Source organism: Hippocampus guttulatus, chromosome 2 (genome assembly GCF_054856545.1).
Source record: "Hippocampus guttulatus isolate MCC_2025c chromosome 2, RoL_Hgut_1.0, whole genome shotgun sequence".
Taxonomy (NCBI): domain Eukaryota; kingdom Metazoa; phylum Chordata; class Actinopteri; order Syngnathiformes; family Syngnathidae; genus Hippocampus; species Hippocampus guttulatus.
The window spans coordinates 28,495,055-28,522,075 of record NC_141262.1 but is presented as its reverse complement, the minus strand read 5'-3'; the positions used below and the strand labels follow the sequence as shown (position 1 = coordinate 28,522,075).

Sequence of the window (27,021 nt, the reverse complement as noted above, 5' to 3'; positions counted from 1 at the left end):
AAGTGCGCCTCTCCTCCCCTGTTCAACATGCTGGATTAGCACCAGCAGTTTCCCATGGAGCAGTAGCCCACCCCACCCCCCACTCCTGCCCGCACATTTGCATAAGGCGCAGACAGGCGGCGATGTGACAAACAAACCTGGCACACACACACACACACACAAAACGCCAACCGGCTGCCTCCTATACATGAACCCAAATAAGCGCAGTCCCTCCAAAATGGCCACCTTGCGACATATTTCACTGGAGCGCCGAAGCTCGGCTCTCTGCGCCGCTGTCCGGCTGCCAAGTTCCCATCAGGCGGCTGATTTATGGCGCTCGATGCATTCCTCAGGCCGTCCAAGCTGAAATATGAGACGAGAGGATATTTGCTCCGCGGCGCTACGCACTCCCGCTCTCACACAAGAACGTTCAACGGGGCCCTATCGGCAGCGTCAGCGAGGCCCTGCGCATTATTATTCACTTCCAAAATGGCTGCATGGAAACAAAATGGCTGATGTTAATCTTGGGAATGGATCCTTGAAGTTCCTGTGATGACAGTGTTGGTCAGTGAGAGTGGCGACAGGGAGCGACAGATTTCATGGAATTCAGTCTTCAAATGGCTGCTTCACAGCCAAAATGGACGACAACCTAATTCCACCTTCAGACTTTTTCATGTGAGCTTTTATGACAGACATATCCGCCCAGTTTCCTGCTCATCGGTGAAAGTGGTGATGGATAGCTCAGGGTTGTGGCGGGATTCAGATGAAAAAATGGCTGCTTCCAACCAAAACAGACCACTTCCTGTTCAATTTCAGGCAAAAGTCCTTGAGGATTTTTCATGCCACCCGTTGTGACGGGCGTGTCCGTCGATTGCTAAATCGGTGACAGGAAGCAAACTTCTTTCATGGAAATTGGTCGACTTCCTGTTTAACCACATTTGTGGGCGGGGTTAATCAGCACCCTGACCCCGCCCTCCTCAACGCATGCACACCTGCTCCCAATCTGCTCAACTTCTCTCTTCCTTGTAGTTTTAGGAGCTTTATGTTTTCTCTGCGACATTTTGAACAGTAATGATGCTTTGCTATTGTGACATGAACACAGCCGAAGCGCTTTTGAGCCATCCGGAGGTCAAGAAAAATGGAGCCGCATGACTCAGCGAAAGTGTTATTGAAGACACCAAAGGGAAGTCCCCTCTTCTACTTTTCATCTTTTGGTCATGTTTGTGTCCCCTATTCACTCACCTTTTTCTTTAAATCACAAAATGACACAATAGTAAAGTTTGGAGGGGGGGGGGGGGGTGAACTATTTAGCTAAGTTTGTTCTTGACCAGTTACCACCGTATCCAACTCAGCTAGCAAGGATGACTGAGCAAAAACTAACATTAGGATTGATATACAACCATGTTACTGTAATTAAAGTAACATGTCAGTACTTGAATGAACATTATTTCATGATAAAGGATTTAACTGAGCTATTGTATTTAAATCTACGTGTTTCAGGTGCCGTAGCATCTGTGACAGGGTTGAAGGAAATGAAAAAGATATCTATCATCAAGTTGCTGGTTCAGCCGGACAAATCAGAAGATGGTGTATGATGGTTTATTGCCGTTTGGCTTTGTTTTTAATTCCAAAAATGAATGGACTGTTTTCCAAGAGGCCGTGCCGAATGTGGCGTGAGCCACGTGCAAACTATTTGCTTGGAATAGCTGCAGCTCGATGACGCGACTTTGCTCTGTGTGAAAATCACAGTGAAGGATGTGTTGTCAGACGAGCGTAATTTATGGCATCGGCACATGTCGGATAAAATTTGGTGTCGGTGTGATATTTTCGAGGAATACTGCATGTGTGTGTTCTCCTCCACGTTGCCATGGAGCTGATGTTTGAGCGAACTGCTTTGGCAACGCCGTTGTTGGCTCTGCGCAGGTTTTCCCGCCCGGGCTCTCCTATGCTCTTGGCGCCGAGGCGGAGGGAGAGCCCGGCAGCCTTGGAGCGGGCGGCTCCTCCTTTTTGCGGCGATTTTAAAATAGCCACACAGTCGGCCCACCTCACCCCACCCCTCGGCCCACTAAATCAATTAAAATGTATTGAACAAAAAGTATGAGTCGCTGCTCGTGTCGGTTTAATTTCCAATTGTTTGAAGGTTTCTCCTTAGCCAAACATCGGCGCCAGCCAGCAGTCACCAGCGTGGTGCACCCGCGCGCCACGTGACCAGTACACAGGCCTTTTCTAGAATCGCTAACTAGCGAGTGGACATTGTGATTTTCCAAGGATGTTCTCCAAGTGACCATTGCAAAGTATAAACACTGGCAGAGATGAATTGAAAGTATTTATTACAAACAATAATAATTACTGACCATTTATCATAATTAAGTTCAGAAAAGTTATTTGAGCATTTTCTTTTTCCATTTCAGAAGTTTGGATCAAACTGGTGAATCTCTTCACATTGATCAGAACCAAAGAAGCAGCTCTCAGTTTCAAAAAAGGTTGGTGACCCCTGGTCTATGCTCATTTCAGTTAGCTGGTAGATGGTGTTTTGCATTATATGTCAGCATAAAGCTAGGGGACGTACGTCATAATATAATATATATGTATGTGTATATATACACACGCACTGCATGTTAGAAGAAGAGAAAGACTATTTAGTTGAGCCAATCAGAGGTCAGAAAAATGCCGGCGGGATTTTAAATCTGTGCTCAAGCTCAAGACGGGACAGTCTGGAATCTAATTGGTTACAAAAAAATAATAATAATTACATCGGCCATTGGTAATAGTTTGGGTGTGTCCTGGGCCAGCATTTCTGGGTCTGAAGGCCCTGGGCAGATTACAGTGACATGGCAACACACAGAAACTGAAATCTGACTGTGCCACCCCACCTGCAAAAAAAAAATATATATATATATATATATATATATATATCCAATATACCTGGAATTTAAAGACGTTTCTAGATTGTGATGTAACAGCGCAATTCATTTAAAGAAACCCTGTTCATGATTTGGAAAGCAGGCCGGTTGAGGCGCCGCCACTTTCAAGCCATGGCCGGACTATATTGTCTTCAACACACTCGAAGAAATGTGTCAAATAATGGAGGTTCACGGTCCACACACTTAGAAAGTCAATTTACTATAATGCGTGCGCTTCAGACGTAACGAGCGCTTTCTCTTTCTTGCGGGACGTTGTAACAGAACGGCAAAATTCCTAAAGATTTGCCCGTCTTTTCCCCGAAGCACAATGTGGCGGCACATCTGCAAGCGTGTCTGCCCATTGGAGGCTTTTGTTGCCTTGCGTGTTACCGTGGCACTTTGGCACCTGCGTACCATTAAGAAGCTAAAGGCTTCCATAATAAGCTGCAGGTGCACCCCTGGCAAAGGCTGGATTGGGGGGGGGGGGGTAGTAGTACTTGTGTGTGTTGTCAGTTTGAATTCTGCATTCTGGTACCTTTGCTCACGTTTTTTTTTTTTTTTGCTCATTCTTATTTTTTTTCCAACTCAAGGGAAGCACACTTGCGTCCGTCACGGCCGGCCAGCCGTCGATAAATGATTGACGTCCAATGTCGGGACGATTACTTGACACGGTAGCTGTGTTAGAATGTATTCAAATTATTGCCCACACTGGATATGAAGATAACATCTGCCCCCACCTGCCATTGACAGCAGCGAGTGGAAGTGACAGCTAATAAGGAGGCAATCTACTTCCTGCAAATCTAATTCCGTGATGAATGGTGCCATGTATAGACCCTGGCACCAGAAGATCACACGCCCACCTGCGGAAACACACGCTGGAGTAATTGTTTGTGTTTTTGCCGGCGGTGATCTGACGCCGAGTTTGGAGTAGCTTTCCACAAAACGGAACCACCCTGAAACTTGCTGACCGAGCATGTTTTTGCCCCCCCCCCCCCCCCAATCCCGAGTTTCTGACTTCCAGCTGCTTTCTTGCAGAAGATTGATGATAGAAATTGGCGTCATTAAAGTGTTGGAATCCCTCACCTGTTTAGCATTTGCGATACTTTGCGCGCCGGGGCCGGCGTGATCGTCTTGCGATCAACCATTTCCAGATTTCAGCAGCCGCGGGTCCTTCCTTTTCTCTGTTTGAGACGGGCTGACTTGCCGTTGCGTGTTCATGCTGTACAAGGCATGGCAACGTTATATTTTCTTCAATTCTTGGATCTGCGTTGCAAGAATTGCCACCCGGAGTTGCCGTTTCCAGCCACCGCTTCTCAAATGGGCCCGAGTTTGAGGACGGGTCATTTTAAAGTGGAACGACTCGTTCGGTTCCGACCCGATTCCCGTTCCATTTCACGTGGTAGCGACAGCTCAGTTCAAGAGGGGACGAGGCCAAGAATCAACTTGTCAGATGTCGATGTAAATCTCTATATCCATCCATCCATCCATTTTCCGATCGGCTTTATCCTCGCGAGGGTCGCGGGACGTGCCGGAGCCTACCCCGACTGTCTTTGGGCATGTTCCAAAAAAAAAAGCTGGGACAGGGTCATGTTTGCCACGGTGTTCAGCACAACATCCCAACTTGACTGGAATTGGGTTTGCATTTGCATAATGTCGCGAGACGCTAAGCATGATTTGCTTCACAAAGTTCGATGATGTCGCATTACGAGCGTGCTTGCTCGAAAGCGCCTCCTCGCCTCACAAAGCCAAAAGAAGTCCGGTAGCAATGCGAAGATGAGCATATGGCTCACGTGGTTAAACCTGGCAAAGAGCGGAAGATGAACAATAATTTGTGGGAAAGGAAATGGACCACCCACCACCCCCCCCCCCCTCACCCCCCCAAAAAAGCTGTGTGTAAGTATAACCTTCACTTTCATGTGCCCATGGGAGTGAGCAAGACAAGGGAGGGGCTTTTTTCTTCTTTTTTTTTTCCTTCCGCTGTGTTTGCGGGGAAACGCAACTGGCATCACACACACTTTCCCCCATATGGCGTATGGATCTGCGATGCAAGGATGCGTTGGCTAAAAAAAAAAAGAAAAAGAAAAAGAAGTCCCATATGGGTGTCTGTTTCTTTTCATTAGCTGGCGGCCGCAACAGAAGTAGCTCCTCGTCGGCTTGACTGAAGCGACTGACGATAAATTCGTTCCAACAAGGACTCGACGCCACGAGGATCTGACGTTCCCTTGAGGGCCGCGCTTGAATTGCACACGGATTGGCTCTCCGAGGTTTCAAACTGAGCTTATTATGACCGTTTTGGGGTTCTTTTCAAACCAAAGACTGATTGATGTTTGGGCTCGCCTTACCTTTTGGGCCGGGGAGGCTGAGCAGTTACTCTAGAGAACCAAATATTTGTACACGAGCAATTAAAAAGTCACTTTCCCGTCATTTGTCTCTATACGTGTAACCAATGCGAACATGCCAATACACTTTTTTTTTTTTTTTTTAAATCAAACAGAAAGCGCAGATCCCCCCCCCCCCCCTCCTCAACTCCTCCTTGGGCCAAGAGGCGAAGAATAAACGGATCCCGTGTCAGACATTCCCTGGATATTCCAGCGTGGCCAGCGGCGCTATTAAGGTGAAAGAGCATTCTAGAGCACTTCGAGAGGGAAGGGGGAGAAAGTTGTAGCTGCGGGGAAGTGATGCCGGCGGAAGGGTGGCAAGTGTGGAGGGGGGGGGGGGGGGGGGGGGGGCGCGCAACGGTGCGCCCCCGGTTCGCCCCTAGCCACCCTTCTCCGACTGCCATCTGATGTGAGGTAACATGTGAGGGCGAGCATCCATCTGTCCGCGCTGTACGCTAGCAGAAGGTGCAGCTAATGAGGCTTGATTTGCCGCCGCACCTGCCTCCAATCTTTTTTTTTTTTTTTTGGTGGGGGGTGGGGGGCGGGTGGTGATGGTTTGCGCCCGCATGCGCGCAGTACGCATGTGTGTTGGTGTGCCAGGGATGCTCCATCTCGACAGCCGCCCCTCAACCCACGGAAACCTCCATCGACGCCCCCTCCCTCAAGGTGTAATCATTGCTCAGCTAAGATGGGAGCGCCTGCAGGTGGACGAATCCTGGGAATTCATTAGGAAGTAGGTGAGACCCTGGGTTGAGAGACCCTTTTGACCCACCTCCCAAACATCCTTGCGCGAGAAAAGCACCCGATTCCCAAAAAGGAAGAAGCGATTTCTCCGTGCAACTCGGTTAGGAGAATGTGTCCAGTCCAGAGGTGACAAAAGTACTTGCACGCTGTACTTCAGTACACGTGTAAAAAAAAAAAAAAAATTTAAAACAGTATGGATTTTGGCAGAGTAACTACAATAGATAATAATTGTGATAAACGATTAATCGAACAATTAATTGGTTCAAAACTATCATGTGTCAAACTCATTTTTGTCGCGGTCCACTTTGCAGTTTCGTCTTCCTCTGAAGGGCCAAATTACAAAAATGTTTGATGGTCTCATCGCGTTATTAATTGGACTCATCAACTCAAGGGACTTTGGAAATCAGTCTGTTGTGCCTGTTTATTCCTTCTTAATGTTTCAGTTGCTGTTGCTTGTCTATGCTTCGTATCGTTTTTATCCTGTCCTATCGGCGTGATGTCTCTCAGTATATAAACGTGGGTTAGTCAGTGACAGCTTGTCAGTACGTCGAGCTTTCTATCAGAGTGTCAGCTCTCGTGCCTCCAGCCCTGCCCTCTGTAGCTACTTGGTATTTTTGGAGATAAAGACTTTGACTTCACAACTTTGACATCCCATCCTGCAAACTTGGGCCCCTTGGCTCCTTATCTTAAGCCAACCATCTGGAACTTGGGTCTTAAACTGGGCAGTGATTTCAAATTGGAGCGGCAAATTGGTGCCGTTGTGAAATCCGGCTTCTTTCGTCTTAAGCAGCTGGCAAAAGTCAAAGAGCACTTTCAGATACAGTCATGCATGTGTCACAAATGTCGACTGGATTAGTGTCGTGCACTGGACGAGCCAGCCAATCCTTCGTGAAGCGTCTCCAGTTGGTCCAGAATGCTGCCGCTCGCCTCTTGCCTGGTACTCGTAAGAGGGAGCACGCACTGTAACGCCGACTCTGGCATCCCTTCACGGGCTCATTTTAGAGTTCTTTCGAAGATCCTCTGGTTTGTTTTCAAATCTTGAAATGGCCTGGCCCCACCTTACCTCTCAATGCTCCAGATCAGACGCCATTAGCGGCACCAAGAACTAAGCGAAGGCTCAGAGGGGCTGGAATCTTTTTCGTCGCCGCTCCCTCTCTTTGGAATGAACGTTGGTCAAGCCCCCTCACCGCCCGTCTTTCAAACTCATTCTTTTTGAGTTTGGCTCTTTTTGTGCTTTGCTATCAGTTTATTGTTTTATTGGATGAATGATTTTTGCTCCGTGTCCAGCCCTTTATATACAGCGGTGCTTGTTTTCAAGCGCTCTAGAAATACACTTGTAGTTGAGTGTTGAGGAAATCCTCTCGTAAAGTCGAGCTATGCCTCTCCCAAAGCTACTCCAATAAGTATTTATTCCACGTTACTTGCGTCCACGTGCTCGCTGCATCGTTCTGAGCGCCCCTCCGTCTCTCGCAGCCGGTCACAGACAGCATTTGAGACAAGAGCTCTTCGGGGGCCAGTTATTCCAGGCCATTGAATCCAGATCAAAAGCAACCCATTGGTGTTCCCCATCTGCTTCTGTCTGCAAACCAAAACCCGGTGTGAATCGTCCACCGCAAACCGCAATTATGAGCTACGTTGGTATTGTGAAAATGCCTGCGCCGAGAAGCACTTCGAGGCGGAGCGGAAATATAAATCTAGTCCCGTTGTTGTTAGATTCGTCACAGTGATGACGACTACATTTTGAGAATTGAGCAGCCTCGTGTGACCAAAAAAAAAAAAAAAAAAAGGATTTTGTCCAAGTGTCGAAATCTCACTATATGGCAACCCCGTAAGCCATTTCCTCATCCCTATTTATCGAGAGGTAAAAATGAATTACGACGTCGTCACCAAATAAATCCAGCAGCAGCAAATAAATCCCAGCCTTGTGTTGAAACCAGCAAACGGTTCCATGGGAAAGGAAAGAAGAAGAAGAAAAAGAAGTGGCGGCGTCAGGGAGTTTTAGAATGCCGATCATCCCATCTGACTCATTTGTTGACTGACCGATTCCCTTTATATGCTGCAAAACCAATGAAGGCAGTCTGGGTATAACGGGAGAAAAACCTCTAGTGTGGGTAACTCTGATCGCCTCGTCACGGAGTCTTTGAGAGTTTATACTGGGAAAATTAGTCCAGACACAACCCCAGTGGGTGAAAATCTGCACTTTGGACACCACATCCTTGTTCTCATTTACACACCAAACACATTTGCAGGCCATAAAACAAGGGATGTTTGATGTCACTTTTTTCACACCGTTACCAATATGAGAATTCCCTCTTGAGTACCGGGTATTTGTTTTCCCTTAAATATCGGTGGCTGGTATCGGCAGCCTTGACGATGCCCGATGTCTACACGATTCTCAATTCCTGGTATCGAGAGACGCTTTGTGCTTCTTCTCCTTCTCTCGCTGTCACGATGGGAGACTTTTCATATAACATCACTTTAAAGATCACTCTCAGTCGAAGTTGACGGTAAAGCTGACATCGCGGCTGGATTGGATGGATGGCTTGTGGAGCCGACGATGGGAAGAAAGGAACGTCAGCGCAAAGCGCAGATGCGTATGTGGAGTCGCCGATTGGAATTGAAGCAGATTGACATGGGATAGGAGATGTGAGCCAATCACTTTTTTCATCAATGGACGCTACAGCTTCTCGTTTGCTTTCAAACTTAGCTTGTAGCAGACATGCGCACATTTTCAGCACAGCATCTTTGATCCGCTGGTGAAAAGGACACTTTTATTCGCTCCTCTTTCATCGAGAACCGCTTCAAACAACAAAGCGTATGCAGCAAAAGTGGTTAACATTGGACGACTGTCTGTGTTCTCAAGTATCAAGTAGGCGTTGTGTTGTATTATTTTATCATTTTATGTTGTGTTGATGGCGGCACGGGCGCCCGCAGCGGCTCCTCTCTCTCCCGTGTTTGAGAGGAAAGACGGTTCATCTGTGCCGTATGTTGCACATAGAGAACATCTGACAATCAGGCTGACTTGACTTGATTGTTTATTTCGGGAGTTCATGTAATCTAAGCTTCATGCTAGCAGATCATACGATACGTCGTAGACGGGCTAACGGAAATGTCAGCGACGTTCGTGTAATTCTAAACTTTCAAACAACCGCTGCCTCATCACACCGAGAGCCGCAACGCGTACAAACGGAACGCGCATGGAGACGCGAAGGCACTGCTGGGGAGAAATGCGGCTTGGGGGGGAGGCAAATGGCGACCTCCTCCAGTGAGACGCAGGCAGAGAGTAGCCAGTGACTTTGCACTTGTGTGGATAGCGAGCTGTGAACGGGGGGGAGATGGAAGAAGGACTGGCTTGTTGACTTTGCAGTCGGCTTCGACGGTGCTCGCCACTTGAGACTGCGCACTGCCCTCTTCTGGCGCCATCTTTTCACTGTGACTCACACGGCGCACTTGTCACAGTTGCGCACCTTTCTAGCGTTGCGATGATGTGATACCCCACCACATCCCCCATAAATGGAATAAACGCAACGTTTTGCGATTGTTTGCGCCCCCCCCTCATCCCCAAGCACCACATCGCGGTCGAGTCAAGACGCTTAACGACATCCCTAAATCGTTCATTAGAGCAACGTGTCAACGCCATATGCTCGGAACTAGCTCACTCTTGTGCGTAATGGTGCTCCATTGGCGCCGCTGACGTGGGTCAGATCTCCAGGCAGGTGGCCGGGAAATGGAGGCAGATGGGCCCAGTGGGCCTGCCTGCCTGCCCGTCGCTGCTGCCGAATCTCTCAACCCCCCCCCCCCCCCCATCCACCCTCTCTTCAGTTTCAAGCGGCGCTGATGGGCCCTTGAATTATTACCGGGCCCCCCATTCATAATTACCCCGGGCCTGGTGGGGACCAAAGCCCCACTAATGACGCCTTTGTTGCCGCTGATCAACGGCGCACAATCAACAAGAGAGGACGTATGACTGAGAGAAGCATTGAGCGATAAACGTGCCTTTAGGGCACCCTCTCTAAAACAATCATGCATGCTTTCTCTTCACTCCCCTCGTTAAAGACCACTGTTCACAGGGAGCGTGAGACTCGCTGTGTGTTGCTGCATGGGGGCGTGTGTGTGTGTGTGTGTGTGTGTGTGTGTGTGTGTGTGTGTGTGTGTGTGTGTGTGTGTGTGTGAGACGGAGGGCCTCTGATACGCCGCTTCCCACAGGCTTTGCTGCATCTAGCGTATTTGATGTCTTTGGAGGGCCAACTACAGTGGTGCCCTCAAATGGAAGTCATCATCCACCCGGTGGTGGCAGTGATCTCACCCCCCCCCCCCCCCCGGTTGATGTTCATTGCAAAGAGGCTGACACAATGTGTATCAAAAGAGAGCAAGCAACTGTGCCTTCAAGCCTCTGCTAGCTTCATGCTAACACATGGTGGAAAAGATGGTGGGCTGCTGTCAGGCTATTGAATAAACGGTCCTGAAAACCTGGACTCACCCCACTCACCCATTTTTAATCTGCTTATATTTAGATTTTAGATTTATTTATATGCTTTCTGTCTTCGACTTTCTCCCTTTCATAATTTTGCTGCTTTAAATTGGGAATTTCTCCATTTTGAGACGAATCACGGTTTTCTTATCTTACCTTCAATCGTTGAGGTGTTGTAACCCATGTACGCATATCTCTTCACAACCCCCGCAGGTATATATTCTTTATCCTCTGCCCAAAAACAAGCAATGTGACAGACCCGTGGCGTCTTCTGACTGGATTACACTGCCCCTAGTGGACAGGTTGCGCTCACCACGTTTCCGTTCTTGCTCTTCCGATGGTGAGACACGTAACTCGCTCTCGCCTACTAGCAGGCTGCAATTTTGGTTTGCTCCGACAATCTAACCAAATATTGGTGTGCATACCTATGAGAAAATGCTTTCCTCAAATCTGATGATGGAGGTTGAGCTGGCAGTGTGTCCTTTTAGAAGTGACTACAACACCACCCGGCAGTCTTGTTATCTCTGGACAGCTATTTTTAACATCCACTCAAAGTACACATATCGCCTATGTTTAGCAGCAGAACCCCCAACCCAACTACTACTACTTTTTGTTTTTGTCTCCTATTTGGAGAAGTCACTGCCATTTTTTTCCTTGTTTTTCCTTGTTGTTGGGGGTTTTTTCGTAGTCAACCGTTGTCAAAATGCGACTTGCGTCTTTTATCGCAATTAATTTGGCTTTTTGAGATGTCTAGACGAGATGAAATGCAAGCTTGAGAATCGGGATGGGACCTTTCAGGTCCCGGCAGAGCTCAGATTGAAGAGGATTAAAAAGTTGGCAGTTGTGAACGCAGACTTGAATTCAGGGTAACACTGTTTTTATTTGGCCATTTTTCGAAATCAACTCCTGTCTATGCGTTACTGTCAAATATAAAAAAATCTCCATTGTGGAGTCCAGCATTTTCTCGCTCATTTTCTCGCACGTGGCACCAAAATTGCCTCTGAAAATGAGAGTGACAGGCAAAAGGATGAAATGCACCTGCTGTCCTTTCTTTGTATTTGGCGCCAGAGGTGCTGGGGTGCCATCAGCGAGAGCAATCATGTCGGCGCTAATATCCCGCTCTTTACTTTTAAGATGCTCTCCAACGTCCCGCCGGCCTCCGAGGGATCCTTTGGCAGATTATCCATCGTCTTGGCTCGCGACGCCAAAGCATCTGTTTTCCGCTCACCGTGGTCGCAAAAAAAAAAAAAAAAAAAAAAAAAAGGGAGAGAATGGATTTATTGAGTCGTTTGAGTCCAACTTACAGCATGTTTCTCGCACTCTAGAAAGACTTGACGGTTAGCTTAGCGCAGAACGTGGGGGCGGACATCGATCTAAGATGGGTGGATCCCAAAGTCGGGAACTTGGCGCCTGTTCAAATGAAAAGTGGATCTGCGCATTTTTATTCGGCCGCTTTGACAGCTTTGCCCCCCCCATACCCACCCACTAAGTCACATGCGCGGCGACCGCGTCTTCCGCATCCTTGCCCCGTTTACACTGGGCAACAATTGAGGTCGTGGCCCTCGGGACAATCCCAACTGGAAAAAAATAAAATAAGGGTAAAAACATAAAGGTCCGTGATTTTCTTCAGTCCGAAGAGACAAAGGGGGAAAAAAAGTGCGGCCAGAACAAAAAGATTGACTTGGTTGCATCATCACACAGCAGCAAAGTCGACCAAAATGCTCAAAATGGCTCTTTTTTTTGTCCCTTTTAAGCAACTTCCTCCAAAAATCCTTTTTCTCCAAATGCAATTTCCTCTTCTAGACAGGACATTCGGGGCAGAGCGATGCTACCGAAATGACTCATCCTCTTCCCAGTTCTGGGAACGGCGCCATGTTGGTCCCCCGGTACGGCCGTGGAAGCCGCCCAAAACTCGGGTGAGGAAGAAGGCTCCCGTGGTAGCCTAGCAACGGCGAGCACAAACGCACACACGTCGACTGGATGGGTGGCCTTGCGCTGCCAGAGGCGGGATGGGGGCGCCTGGCTGCAGCTCAGTGGCACTGAAACCTGCCGTCGTGAGATTAGAGAATCACAATCCTCGCCGCTCTTCCTCCTGCCAAATGAGAAAACCGGTGCCACCGGGATCTTCCCTCACCAGATGTACACGGAGACGCGTCCCGCCCGGCAACATCGCGCAAGATCTCTCCTTCCGTCAGCAAGCGCGCACGATATATGTCTGCTTTATGCACCGTACGTGTACGGTTTGGCGGCCGGCTGGTTCTCGATAGCTTCAAAGGCCCAAAATGTCTTTTGAATGTGTGTGAAAGCATACCGGAGCGAGTTCAGGATTTTTCATGATAGTTTTTAGTTTTGTTTTTCAAATCTTGTTAGTTTTGCTTTGTTTTTTTGGTTTTTTTTGTGTTTTGGGGGTTTTTTTTCATGCTTGGTTGTAGTTTGGCTTTTATCAGTTTTAGTATTTGTTTTATTTTTTGGGGGCACGATATCTGTTGAGGGTGAGCTAATAATAAAAGGTCACAAGAAGTATTGTGTCATAAAAGATCAACAAAATAAAATACCATTTCAAAAGTACTAACAAATGAGCAACCCGTTACAAATAAAACCGGGCACTGCATAACGGTCCACAGAATTTCAAGTGCCATCAGTGCAGCGCAGAATCATCCTCCAAAAGTCAGATGAGATCAGTCCTTCTCACCTAGTGGTGCGGTAGACGGGGTGATACCTTGGGAAAGGGGGTGGAAGGGGGGGGGGGGATGCACATGACCCTGGGAAAGATGCATCCCCACTGCCCCTTCGTACTAGAATAAAATGTAGTTGCTCATCCACGACAGTAGGTGGCAGCGGCGAACTTTTTTTTTCCCCAAGCAAAATTGCGCTTTTCATGATTCCGATTCTGTTCGTCTCCAGCAGGTGGCAGAGCTGCTCCAGTCTGTCCAGCTGCGCACCTTTTACCCATCATGCTCAACAGCCGATGTGAAGACTTCCAAGCCGACAGCTGACCGTCGGATCGTTTGCCATGCTCAAGCTCTCTGTTTTCGTAAGTCATAATTTAGTTTGCTAAGTTCTTCTCAGTTGTGTTTGTCGTGATTTGACTCTCTTGTCTCTTTTGAGACGAGCGATTTCCGTTTGTATTTCGCTTGCCTTTTGCAAGTGCGTTTTGTTTGTCTCGTTTGATCCTGGCGTGTTGACCATCGTGGTGATTTCCACTTTGTCAGTCCTGCGTTTGTTGTTGATCAACCTTTTTGGTACCCTAATCTTATCCTCGCACCCCCAACCATCTGTTCCAAATTCAAAACAACGGCTTCAAAGTTGTTCTTGTTTTATACAAAGCCTTGGAGAGTGGTGGAGTTGTGCATGAGGGATGCCATTTTGAGTGGCGGTGGAGAGTCGTGGTGCAAAACGCAAACTGTTTTCTTCTTCCCGGGGAAGAGTAAGAGAAACTAACTGACAAGTGCTAGTTTAGATGCGTCCCAACGTACACGGCGTCAAAACATTCATTCAGGATTATTAGAGGAATAAAATCTGTAAATAGAATGTCGAGTAGGCCAAAACGGATTGTGTTGTTCTAACCCCAACGAACTATCGATGCCCGGTGTTGGCAATGAAGCTCACGGGGGGGCGGTCTTACGGCAAAGCGTTTTGGTCGTTTGAAGAATGCAAGCGCTCCTTGTCTTCTGTACGTCTCCACAAAAGAAGATTGTTTTTCGGTCAAACCGCTTTGAGGCAAGGCGCGGGTCCCGCCCGGCGAGTGTCTTTTACCCCATCGAGCGACGGACCGACCGCTCCCGCCGGACGGCACCGCGGGATCGCTTGGGAGAGCAGAGCCCCCTTGCAGCCGCCGCACGGAGGGAAGGGAGGCGGCATGGTTGGGATTCCCCGTATGTGTCCGGGGAATCCGTAGCGAGGCCAGATGGCACGGGCCTGCCGGTCTTTGGGAACGGCGGCAGAAGGTAGCGGGGTCAGCGCTTGATGTCGGACGCTCCCCGGAGCGTTTCCTTCCATCCCCTTTGAACAAGAAGGAGCGTCTCCAACCCGCAACGCTGCCGATCGCCCGCTTCACACGGCGGCCGACTTCAAAAGCGCGCCCCCGACTATTCCCTCCCGCCCCAAGCCTCGCGAGCTCCGAGCATATGTTGTCGGGCCCGAGCGTGCCAAGAACACGCCGGCGAGGGGCGCACGCCGACATATTGTGTTCTCTTTCCGACTTTCATCTCGCACAATTCCGGTGGCTGCGCGAGGCGCGACGCGACGGTGGCCAATTATATCGCCGGGCGCTCGCAGACAGATGTCCAATGTAACCTGGTTAGCGCTAATAGGCGGGTTTTTGAAACCGGACTAATTATTCGGCATTCACGCCGAGCTTCGAGGGTTCCGACGCTGAGTGCGCGTGACAGGTGTTCGCTCCAATTGGCCGCCCCGTCACAACGGTGACGGCGGCCATTTGCGGCGTTGGAGGAAAAAGAACCTCCGTAATCTGCCGCCATTTTGGTTCCCATCGCAGCTTTTTAAAGGTGCCGCATAGACAAAGACCCCTCGTTATTCTCATTAATCCTCCATCTGTCTCGTTGGCAAAAGCCCACTGCTACCCGGCTCGGCGCGGGGAACATTTCTTCTCGATGATCTCCTCATGAAAGCTGAAGTCGTCGATTGTTTTTTTTGTTTGTTTTTGGTTTTTTTTTTTTAAGTATGAGCTGATTATCCTGCAATTGTCTTCTCTATTGCATAAAAACTTTGCCTGTAGAGAGTAATTCTTTTGGATGAGTTGCACGTTTAGCAAAAAAAAAAAAGGATGCTAATGCAGGTCAAATTTTTGATGAATTAGTCAAGGGGCTGAAAGGTGAAGGGAACATAACACCCACAACAGCAGTAAAATGGAAATGTTCTAAAAAATGATACTGCGAGAGCCTCTACAAATATTTCAGTGTCGGAACAATTTTTATTGACTTTGTAGATTTAAAACGTGTATATACTGCCAATACTCTTTGTTTATCTGTGTGTATATATCTGTCTATATATAGATATATATATTTATAAAATATAGTGAGAGAAAGAGATGGAAGTGTATCTGCATATATATGTTTATTTTTTTAATAATTATTAAATGTTTATTTTATGATTCGTGTACTGTAAAATTTAAAGTTAACAATTGGCATTGCATTGGAAAAGAAGTTTGTTGTTCTGTGTGTGTGTGTGTGTGTGTGTGTGTGTGTGTGTGTGTGTTAAGTGAAGGTGAGCAAGAACTTGGGCCTTTGTCTCCCCCTGGGGTAGCTTCCCATTGCCCTCCAACAGAGAAAATGAATCATACATTGTCAGATTCCTATCACCACTTTTTGAATTGTCACAAAACCTGCATCCATTCATTTTCCTGTCCACCCCGAATGTTTTGCCAGCACGCGCACACACAAACACCCAAAAGCCTAATGCAGCACATTTGTCATGATGTAGCGAATTTTTTTTTTTTTTTTTTAAAGAGAGAGAGAGAGAACGCGGTACGTGACGGAGCCGAATGCATCCATCTTGTGCAAATCAATGAAAGGACTCTCATTTGCATTTGGTCACTCAGCTCGCGACTGATCTTTCAATTTGTCTTGATCAGGGACTGGCCCATTGATTTCCTTTGCGCAAATAAAGTGCAATGGAAATCAAAGATAATTAAGATGTGAATCAAGGGAGAGCCGCTCGCCGAGGAACATGAGTCAGCCAAAGCACTGATATTATACACTGAAAGGGAGATTGATTTCTTTTTTTGTTTTTTCAGGGGGGGGGGGTGTATAAACAATGCCTCATGAATCAATCGAGAAAGCCATCTGATTAATAGCCAAGTGTAAAATGGCTTCCGTGTTGGCCGATTTCCTCCACTTTCTTCTGCATTTGTTGGTTCCGCCGGGACAGAATTTGTCACCCTTTACCGAGCCAACGCGCACATTTTTACATGAGAGAAAAAAAAATAAAAATCTCATCCCGTGTCACCGACACAAGATGATCAGGGCAAAAAATGACAATGCTCTGAAAGAATGATGATCATCTCGTTTCAGTTTCCACACTTTTCTCCATCGACTTTCAACGACCTGGAGAGGAAGCAAGTCAAGAGAGCCGCAATTAGCAAAGTGGATGGGGTCCCACCTGAATGATTTTGAACATTTTGGAATTTTCCTTAACTGAAATACGGCATCCTTCGACAGACGAGCGTCGCTTTTCCATGAATATTTATGTTCCGATGCAATACCGTACAGCTTTCTGTCTATAGTGCTTTGACGACAGCTGCAGACGCTTTCCAGAACATTGAACACAAAATAACGGTCGTATTGCTTTGATATCTTCATGACCGAAAAAAGACCGGGACCCAAGTGAATGTTGCGATGACAGACACGGACGGGTTGGGGTGGAATTTTGACATTGAACAGCCTAAACTTGTATCCCGCGTCCTGCTGTCCGTAAGTGTTGCTATGCGAGTTGGCTGCTGCGCAAAGTTGTGCGTCAGACTTTAACCCCTCCCAAGAGGGAAAAAAAAAATGGTATAAGGGGGGCCGCGCCCCACTGCTTGGGGAGTCGCTCCATCCCACATCTGTAAATGTAGCTGAAAGAAATCTCATTGTAGTTCAAAGACTTTCGTGGTCTTGGTTTCCTTGAAGTCGGCGTCGTTACCGATCAGTGATATCGAGATGCAGTCGAACATGGTGACAACGTACCTCGAGGGTCAGCGTGAATCTGCCCATTATGACGGTCGTTTGTTGTGACCTTTTCCAATGAAATGGCCACCAACGTTGACAGTATGAACATTTACAGACGTAAAAGCATGAAACTGTAGTTATAAACGTGTCGATTCCAAATGCGTGGATACAGTAAGAGGAAATGGGAATTTATGAAACATAAAACAAACCACTGTGGCGTTCCTATTTCATCTCTGAAAACATTCCGTCAGCAAACGAAAAGTACCTCTCATCCAGGTCAGGACATGCCGAGCCCCTGCAAGCCGCTGACAATCATCTCGCATTTAGCGCAGCGGTGTCAAACTCGTTTTTGTAGCGGGGCCACATTGTAGTTGCGGTTCCCCTTGGAGGGCCGTTAGGAATTTGGGGAAATCAGATAAATGTTTAATCCCCTCCCCATATTACATACACAATAAATTATAACTTATAATTATAACTTATAACTCAACTTATAAATTATTAATTATAACTCATTTCAAAATCAGAAGTCAAGAATAATGACTGTCATCGTGGAGTGCCTATGACAATTTGAAACGTTGGCTCAGACTTCAGCAAGCATCGTGGAATTTGACATGCTTGATTTACTTTCGCGGGCCACATGAAATGAGGTGGCGGGCCAGATCAGGCCCCCGGGCCTTGACTTTGACACCAGTGATTTAGAGGGTGGCATAGTGTGTCGCTGAAGGTGTCGCGGTCCACACTCCAGACTTGTGTGCAGGCAGCATGGCATCGGTTCCCACTCGGTGTGGATGCGAATGGTCCTTTGTCTCAAAATGTGCCATGCAACTGACTGGCGACCAGTTCAGGGTGTGCTCCACTCTGCCTTCCGCCCGGATCGGCTCCGGCAACCCCCCGCGACCCCGTTCAGGAGAAGCGCTGTTGAAAATGGATGCAGGAACAGGTTAGCATCGTAGGCCAAGCTCAAGTTTGACTTCATCGTCCGCTAGCTGGACAACCATTTTCAATTGTCGCTCAACATGGACGCTCGGGCTCATCAGAAATACACCTTAGTTGAATTTTGCTGCGTGCTTGTGCGCGTGTTACGCAATCGTCCTCTCTCTCTCTCTCTCTCTCCAACTCGCGTGCCGCTCAAGTCTTATCTTGCCACTCAGACCACACATAAAAGCACACCGGCGGTGCTGCGCGCTATACAATATCAGCACGAGGGACGCAGAGCAGCACCTTAATTGATTTGTTCCAAATCTGCTCTATATGCCTTGAGATAAATTTTGGGAGTGGGGGGTGCGGCCGTTGTTTGTTTGGTTTCGCTTTGAAGACAATCCAGCGATTCTGTTTGGTATCTGCGGACCAAGGCCATTGTTCACGGAATTTGGGGTCCGAGCCAGAGTCCCTCACGGATGATTTATGTGTTCAGCTGGGATGAGGGGCGGGTGGGCCAGGCGGGCGAATATCATCTGGCTGTAGAAAGGCGCAGCCCAGCAGGCCGAGAGAAGGCTTAAACAGAAGCAGGACGGCTGCCAGGTCCTCTCCTCCGCCATTGTGCTTTAATTAACCTATATAGGAGCTGACTGGTTAAATGTGCAGTGATAGATAAGGCCCCCTCGCATGATTGATTTATTTACTGCGCGGGCTGGCGATTTCCATAACATTACGGCCACAAAAGCCATTAAAAGTCAAAGTAGGCGCGGCCCCGCAACCTGCGCTGGTTGGACTCGGGAAGCGCCATCGGCAGATACCCACCCGCTCCGCGGCGGTCTTTGCAATTCTTCAGTCGCTCTCCCCTCGTCGATCACCAGAGATGGATTTTCAAATCTTGGACTCCGTAGTCCTACGGCTGAAACCATTCGACTTTTTCCAAAATCCCCAAGGATTTTGAGATGCTGGACTGCAGGGTTGACGCGAGGGCTGAAACGATTCACCGAATACTCCCTAATCACCGTATTGAGATTTCTACATTGTGTACTGCATAGTTGACAGATTCGAGTAATCCAATACCCGCTAATCACGACAAAGGGATTCTTATGTGTAAACGGGGGTTACGTTCCACAAAGAATCCGTGAAGTCGTCATCTTTATTTTTCACAATTATTACCTATACAACACTGTATTGAATGAAACCAAAGATTAAACCTTTTTTTCAGGCCCAAGTATTTAAAATATGACCGTTTTTTAAAATACTGTACAAAACGTTCCATTACGGGTTTTGTCATGGAGAAAATTTATGCAAGCTGTTCAGCGATGAGGCACAGAGAGCCCTTAAAAAAATGCACAAACAAATACCGTGAAACAGCGAAGCCGTGAAAGATGAACCGTTTTATAGCGAGGGATTACTGTATTCCCTAATGTCTCCGCAGAAGATGATTCGAAAGGATTCTATAGCGAGAATTTTGTATAATGGACGACTGGAAATGTTTTGTTGCTCACAGGTGCCGCAAGATAGCGGCCAAGCATGACATTTGTCCACACTTTTCAATGACTTCTCCATGGCACCAAAATGCCACAAGAGGGCAGCAAAGTAAGTCGCCTCCAACTGACCCCGGAAACGCAAAATCACATTTTCATTCTCGTATTGCTGGTGGCGCATTGTGGGATACGCCAGGGGGTGGTTTCCAACGTAGCCCCTGATCACGAGAGAGCCAGAGTCTTCTCTTGTCTTGTCTTTGTTTTTCAAGCAGGCGCCTCGGTTCCACGCGCTCCAGCTGCGCCTCTCGACTCCTCGCGCCACGCATGCGCGGCCGGCAACCGTCGCCATCCTCGCAGGTTGGTAGTTGCCGTGGTGACGCTGGAAGCCGTCACCCGAAATGGCTGAGGGGCGAAGGGCGGGGGTGGAGGGGGGGGGGGGCTGTTCCTGCCGTAAATCTCCACTTTTTTTAATTTAGGAAATTGGCAAAGGAAGCGCGGTAAATGAATCCCTGTTAATAATAATTGGCAGATGGGACAAAGCGCAATTAGGCCGCTGTTTTGGCTTACGGGCAAGGAGCGGGCGAGAACGCGATCTCATCTCCGCAACGTGTGGAAAGAGTCGCGGCGGATCAGGTTACGGTGGCTTGTCCCTTCTTGGCTCATTCGGTGTCCTCTGAGAGCGCAAACGTTCCTGTTTGCTCAGGTTTAGCTCACTTGAGTTTTTTGTTTTTTGTTTTTTTTTCATCGAGCGTCGAAGAGAGGTGAGCAGCCCAGCTCTCCCGTTGCTTTTAATAACTGGATGGCCACCATCCAGCTTCAGGCCAACGCCAGGAATGGCTGATCCCTTCACACTCTGGCACCTGGAGAGTGTGTGTTTGCTTGTTTCCTCGTGAGCGTGTGTGCGTGTGTGTGTGTGTGTATGAAGCCAGCCTGCTCGAGGTGGCTGCACCACTGGAGGCGGAACACGGCGAAAAATCAAAGGCCCTCACCTGCAACGGCGTGAGACGCAAAAATCCTGCCGTGGCCGCGGGCCAAGCAGCCCTTGCATACGTTTATGAAAAACTTCTTTCATGTGATGAAACAGTGAAAAGGAAAAAGCTGCCGTCCTGCAAGATTGCGGCAAAGGCAGCCTCCTCCTCCCCGAGCCTGTTTGCGTATGATTAGCGCCCGCCGCTGCGAAGCGGCTGCACAAATACGATACGCGTGTTTGCACGAGCGTCGTCGTACGTTTTGGGCATTAATCCATAATCTAAACGAAGATGGACGCGCGTTTGATTGCTCAGCTGTGGTTGGAGGAGTCAGCGGGGTGTTCGTAGTCAAGCTGCGGGTCAAAATATGAGCATCAAGTCAAACATGCGCAAGTCATTCCGCCGAAGGAAAGGTTTTGAATAACAGTCGTGCGTTGCAAGCGCGAACGTAAGAGCAAAAAATTGTGAAAAATCAGTTTCACAATGAGTTTTCAGCTTCTTGTTAACTGTTTAGCATAGGCAACCGCTGGCCATTTTGTTCTGGACGTGTTATCGTGCCAGAGCCACGTGATGATACCGCGGCTGCTGATGTGAGCTCGGTTTGGGAATGATGTGATGACAGCAGACTGCTCACTGTGAAATTGCTTGATTTTTTAGCAGGATGTTGTTGGCCCTGCAGCCATACACAATCTGCCCGTCGCGGTCAGGTTTAAGCGCGCAAATCCACTCGACCTGTTACGGGCTTGCTCCTTCACGTCTCAGTGCCGAGAGAGGCCCTCACTACTCAAGAGGCGTGTCCTCATCATTTTTGCGAAAGCGGTGACTTTATAATCTGGCTTCACTACTATTTGACCAATTCAACCCCAGTTGGATACACAGATTAGAAACAAGAAATTGCCTATTTAAAGTGTGCTATAGGATTTATTCTTGACTCAAGCGTTATTTTGACCTAAGTATGTCTTGGACTCGTAGCCATGTTAAGACTTCTTGGAACCGTTTGCCAATGTGAAAAATTTCAGTGGTGGCGGTTGAGGCGATGTCGTGGGGAGTGTCTGCTTGTATATTGAAAAAGATCTGCACCAAAAAGGTATTGATTCAAATATTTATTGATGTATTCTGTACTTCATACAGATGTAAGAGGGAAACTGTTGTTTTTAAATGTTTGTCTCATGGTACTACATTTATTTTATTTCTTAAAGAAATGTGATTAAGATTAAGCATGGATGTGGATGTGAGTGTAAGAAACGTTTTTTTTAATAATAAAATTAAACACCGTAGTTTTACCCCTCCTACATGCTATCTGAATTCTATCACAATGCAGTGATCCTTGCTGAAGCTATGCGCTAAAAACACGCCCCGCTTAGCTGTCAACTGTCAGTCAAATATGTTTTGTGCGTCTAGCTAGCATACTGTATGTTTACACATCCCTCTATATATCTGCTTAACGCTTGGACTGACTGGAATACGTGAATCGCGCCAAGTCATCGTCGCGACGAGAGGCACTAGCCACCAGCTAGCTTGCAGGCTAACAGGCTACCGGACACGGTGGACTCGTTCGATACTTCACTGTCTCACTTGGTGCCGCGTCTGTCTGTAGGGCCGCGTAACAGAGACACTTTGGGGCAAGTTTACCGTTTATTAGCGGCACAGGTTGGACAGAATTTGGCTCCTATTGCGCGACAGACATTTCAGCAAGCGTGCTCAAATGCAGTGCTTTACGTGTTAACATATTACAGTAATCCACCATTATACGAAATGCATGGCGCTTAAGTAATGAAATAATGTCACTGTTCTGTAAATTGTGGTATTCCAGGAAAATGCATTTCTCACCGTAGCTAGCTAACTGCATGCTGTCGCGGTAGAAATGGGCCAAATAATTACAACTCAGTAACGAGGATAGCCTCTGATGGAATAACGGGGCAACTTATACTTAGCCACGGCTAAAAAAAAAAAGCAGGAAAACCAAAATAGTGAAAACATGTTTGACGCTTCAGCATACGCGTAATGAGTTTAGAAACAAATGTCTGAAGTACCCTTTACAGGGGTGTAAACCATGAACCGCAGTATCGTTCATTGTACAACTCCAAAATGACTCAAGGACGTTTCATGTTGAGGACACTAAAACATGACGCGATGCTGTCAAATAACTGGGCCCGAAATGGAAGAAAACTCAAGCGTGACTGGCCTTTTGGCATTCACATGATAGTCGCCCTCCCACTCTTGCATTTTTCATAGTTTGCCCATTTGCATTTCAGTCACGAGATCGCGATACCATATTCATCTTGTGTTTGGCTTTGAAAAGCGGCAAATCTTTTGATGCCCCGCGTAGCTCGCCACCGAAGCGCTGGCGTGTTTGCGTCGGCTCACTTCAGTCGCTGGAATATACCCAGCAGGTGACAGGCAAGCATATGCCTGGAAATGCCATGGGGTCCTGGAGCCGGATCATCTCCAAAGGCTAACTGGCAGCTCCGAGCAGCGACGTCACTGATGCATATTCACAAAGAGCATGAGGGAACACAAAAACCTTGGCCAGCTGCTTCGCTGGCCGGCGCCGTGGGCTCCTGATCGCCTTTCGAGATCCGAACGCACATTCACATTCAACAAAATGTTGTCTGTGTTCGCTCGGGGCCAAGCAGGTGTCTTTGTGTTGAGTTTTGACAAGTAGATACAACCATGGCCCCTCCCTCCCATCCAGTCACTCAGCGGATTTTTTAACATGATTATTTGAAAGGCAGATGCTCACCAACACATTTCTTGCACTTCTTATGAAGCTGTTCTTATGCCTCCTGCTGGCATCTTGTGGCTAACTCACCACACACACACACACACACACACACACAGTATGAGTCATCAGGTTAAAGGTAAAACTATTAGTGTATTATTTTTATGTACCTGTTCAGTACGGTATAGATTCTTATTAATCATTTTATGCTTACAACTGCGGATGAACTCCAACACACCTGATTGAGTTGTTCATGATGGTACCGGAGTTCCCTATCCTCGCTCTAAATTGTTCCTAAGTGTGATTGTGAGTGTGAAAGGTTGTTTGTCAAAGTGTGCACTGTGATTGTCTGGTGACCAGTTCAGGTTGTACCCCGCCTGCTGCCTGGAGACATCAAGGATAGGCTCCAGCACGCCTGGGACCCTCGTTGACCTCACAGTGAAGAGGTACCGGGTCGATTCCAGCTCCAGCCTCCCTGTGTGGAGTTTGCATGTTCTCCCTGGGCCTGCATTGGTTTTCTCCAGGAAACGTACATACATTTTTATGAGGACATTATTTGTAACGTATAATTGTGTAGCTTGATGTTGAAATGGTCATACATACAAAACGGTGATCAATATTTCGGTTTTTTCCCGTCTTCCGTCCCTCCGTTTTTTCCTTCTTAATCTTCCATCCTCTCTTCCATCCTTCCTTCTTTCTTTGTTGTTGACTCAAAATATTTGCCATTAATCTCTCTCTCTCTCTCTCACACGCACGCAAACACACGCACGCAAACACACGCACGCAAACACACACACACGCGCGAGCGAGCGCGCACGCACACGCGTGTGTAAACGTGTGAATATATACATACACGCTTACCTGTGACGTATTCTTCATTTATTTTTTCCGTGTTTGCTCCAGTGAGTTTCCCGTTCTCTTTGCTTTGATAATCGTCAATAAAGGGGAGAGCAAGCACAAAACCACAAAATAGTTGCAGTGTGTTGCGGCAGTTTAGATGATTTCAGCACATTCTAGCGTGTGATGTCGCCTCCTGCTGGATACAAGGAGAAGCACCCAGTGAAGCCGATTTACAGAAAGAGCGCCGTGGGGGGAAATGTTTGGCCGACAACTGGACGGGGATGCGTGTCTTCTTTAGCGCCCGACTTGTTTTACCGTAAAGACACGTAACAACAAAAATGACTGATCGTCTACTGCAAGATATAATGCCTCCAATGGGGTATTTTGTTTTGTTTGGTTTTGTTGTCTGCAACTTCCATGAGGCCGATTACCGGCGTAGGTGGGTGGAAGAGAAGGTGGCCTGTTGTGGTGTGCTTTTTACACGGTCTCTCTGAGGTTCCTTCCTTTTTTGTGCACCGCCAGGGGGTTAAAATGTTACTTAAAGGCGGATCAGATTGTAAAATATGCCATTGCTTTCTTACAATGACCTGAAATTATCCGGTGCCTTTTGAATATATACAGTAGCCCAGTCAGCAAAGGCATCTGGCCCGGATTCGGCATGAAACTGGCACAGCTGGCCGTTGTGTTTTTAGCCGGAAAAAAAACGACCATGAAGAGTAAGACGTTTTTAGCCGAAAAAAAACGACCATGTATAGTAAGGTGTTTTTAGCCGAAAAAACCGACCACGTATAGAAAGGCGTTTTTAGCCGAAAAAAGGACAATGTTTAGTAAGGCGTTTTTAGCCGAAAAAAACCGACCATGTCTAGTAATCCGTTTTTAGACAAAAAAAAAAACCCACCATGTATAGTAAGGCGTTTTTAGGCGAAAAAAACGACCATGTATAGTAAGGCGTTTTGAGCCGAAAAAAACGACCATGTATAGTAAGGCGTTTTTAGACGAAAAAAACGACATAGTGTAGTAAGGCGTTTTTTGCTGGAAAAAACGATATAGTATAGTAAGGCGTTTTTAGGCCGAAAAAACGACATAGTATAGTAAGGCGTTTTTAGCTAAAAAAAAACGACATAGCATCGTAAGGCGTTTTTAGCTCGAAAAAAACGACATAGTATAGTAAGGCGTTTTTAGCTCGAAAAAAACGACATAGTATAGTAAGGCGTTTTTTGCTGAAAAAAACGATATAGTATAGTAAGGCGTTTTTAGGCCGAAAAAAACGACATAGTATAGTAAGGCGTTTTTAGCCCGAATTAAACGACATAGTATAGTAAGGCGTTTTTTGCTGAAAAAAACGACAGTTTAGTAAGGTGTTTTTAGGCCGAAAAAAACGACATAATATAGTAAGGCGTTTTTAGCCCAAAATAACGACATAATATAGTAAGCCGTTTTGAGCCCAACAAAACGACATAGTATAGTAAGGCGTTTTTTGCTGAAAAAAACGACATCGTATAGTAAGGCGTTTTTAGCCCCAAAAAAAACGACATAGTATAGTAAGGCGTTTTTAGCCCGAATAAAACGACATAGTATAGTAAGGCGTTTTTTGCTGAAAAAAACGACATCGTATAGTAAGGCGTTTTTAGCCCCAAAAAAAACGACATCGTATAGTAAGGCGTTTTTAGCCCCAAAAAAAACGACATAGTATAGTAAGGCGTTTTTAGCCCGAATAAAACGACATAGTATAGTAAGGCGTTTTTAGCCCGAAAAAAAACGACATAATATAGTAAGCCGTTTTGAGCCCAACAAAACGACATAGTATAGTAAGGCGTTTTTAGCTCGAAAAAAACGACATAGTATAGTAAGGCGTTTTTAGCCCGAATAAAACGACATAGTATAGTAAGGCGTTTTTAGCCTGAAAAAAACGACATAGTATAGTAAGGTGTTTTTAGGCCGAAAAAAACGACATAGTATAGTAAGGCGTTTTTAGCCCAAAAAAAACGACATAGTATAGTAAGGCATTTTTAGCCCGAATAAAACGACATATTATAGTAAGGCGTTTTTTGCTGAAAAAAACGACATAGTATAGTAAGGCGTTTTTAGCCCCAAAAAAACGACATAGTATAGTAAGAAGTTTTTAGCCCCAAAAAACTACCATGTATAGTAAGGCGTTTTTAGCCCGAAAAAAACGACATAGGATAGTAAGGCGTTTTTAGCCCAAAAAAACGACATAGTATAGTAAGGCGTTTTTAGCCCGAAAAAAACGACATAGTATAGTAAGGCGGTTTTAGCCTGAAAAAAACGACATAGTATATAGTAAGGCGTTTTTAGCTAAAAAAAACATGACATAGTATAGTAAGGCGTTTTTAGCTAAAAAAAAAAACGACATAGTATCGTAAGGCGTTTTTTTGGCCTAAAAACGCCTTACTATATACTATGTCGTTTTTTTCGGGCTAAAAACGCCTTACTATACTATGTCGTTTTTTTTTTTGCTAAAAACGCCTTACGATGCTGTCGTTTTTTTTTTAGCTAAAAACCCCTTACTATACATGGTCGTTTTTTTCAGTAAAAAACGCCTTAGAACACGGTCGTTTTTTTCGGCTAAAAACGCCTTACTATATATGGTCGTTTTTTTCGGCTCAAAACGCCTTACTACACATGGTCATTTTTTTCGGCTAAAAACGCCTTACGACACATGGTTGTTTTTTTCGGCTAAAAACGTCTTTCTATACATAGTCGTTTTTTTTTGTTGTTGTTGTTAAACCACCTTACTATTCATGGTCGTTTTTATCGGCTCAAAACACCTTACTATTCATGGTTGTTTATTTCGTCGAAAACACCTTACTACACATGGTCGTTTTTTTCGTCTAAAAACGCCTTACTATACATGTTCTTTTTTTTGCTAAAAACGCCTTACTATACATGGTCGTTTTTTTCGTCTAAAAACGGCTCATCGTTCAC

At 46.6% G+C, this 27,021-nt stretch overlaps 2 long non-coding RNA genes across 4 annotated transcripts; one reads left to right on the top strand and one right to left on the bottom strand.

Annotated features, from left to right (window-relative positions):
* Nucleotides 1–1,299: 1,299 nt before the first annotated feature.
* Nucleotides 1,300–23,663, top strand: LOC147209428 (uncharacterized). 2 transcript variants are annotated; one of them, XR_015100226.1, is made up of 6 exons: nucleotides 1,300–2,302; nucleotides 2,391–2,462; nucleotides 13,380–13,509; nucleotides 19,569–19,657; nucleotides 19,815–19,902; nucleotides 23,596–23,663. It is a non-coding gene; the product is annotated as an uncharacterized LOC147209428 (long non-coding RNA). The 2 variants fall into 2 exon arrangements; XR_015100225.1 differs by having other exon boundaries at nucleotides 1,300–2,462.
* On the bottom strand, nucleotides 22,136–24,221 carry LOC147209427 (uncharacterized). 2 transcript variants are annotated; one of them, XR_015100223.1, is made up of 2 exons: nucleotides 23,839–24,221; nucleotides 22,136–23,753 (listed from the first exon to the last, which is right to left on the bottom strand). It is a non-coding gene; the product is annotated as an uncharacterized LOC147209427 (long non-coding RNA). The 2 variants fall into 2 exon arrangements; XR_015100224.1 differs by having other exon boundaries at nucleotides 22,136–23,740.
* Nucleotides 24,222–27,021: the final 2,800 nt, after the last annotated feature.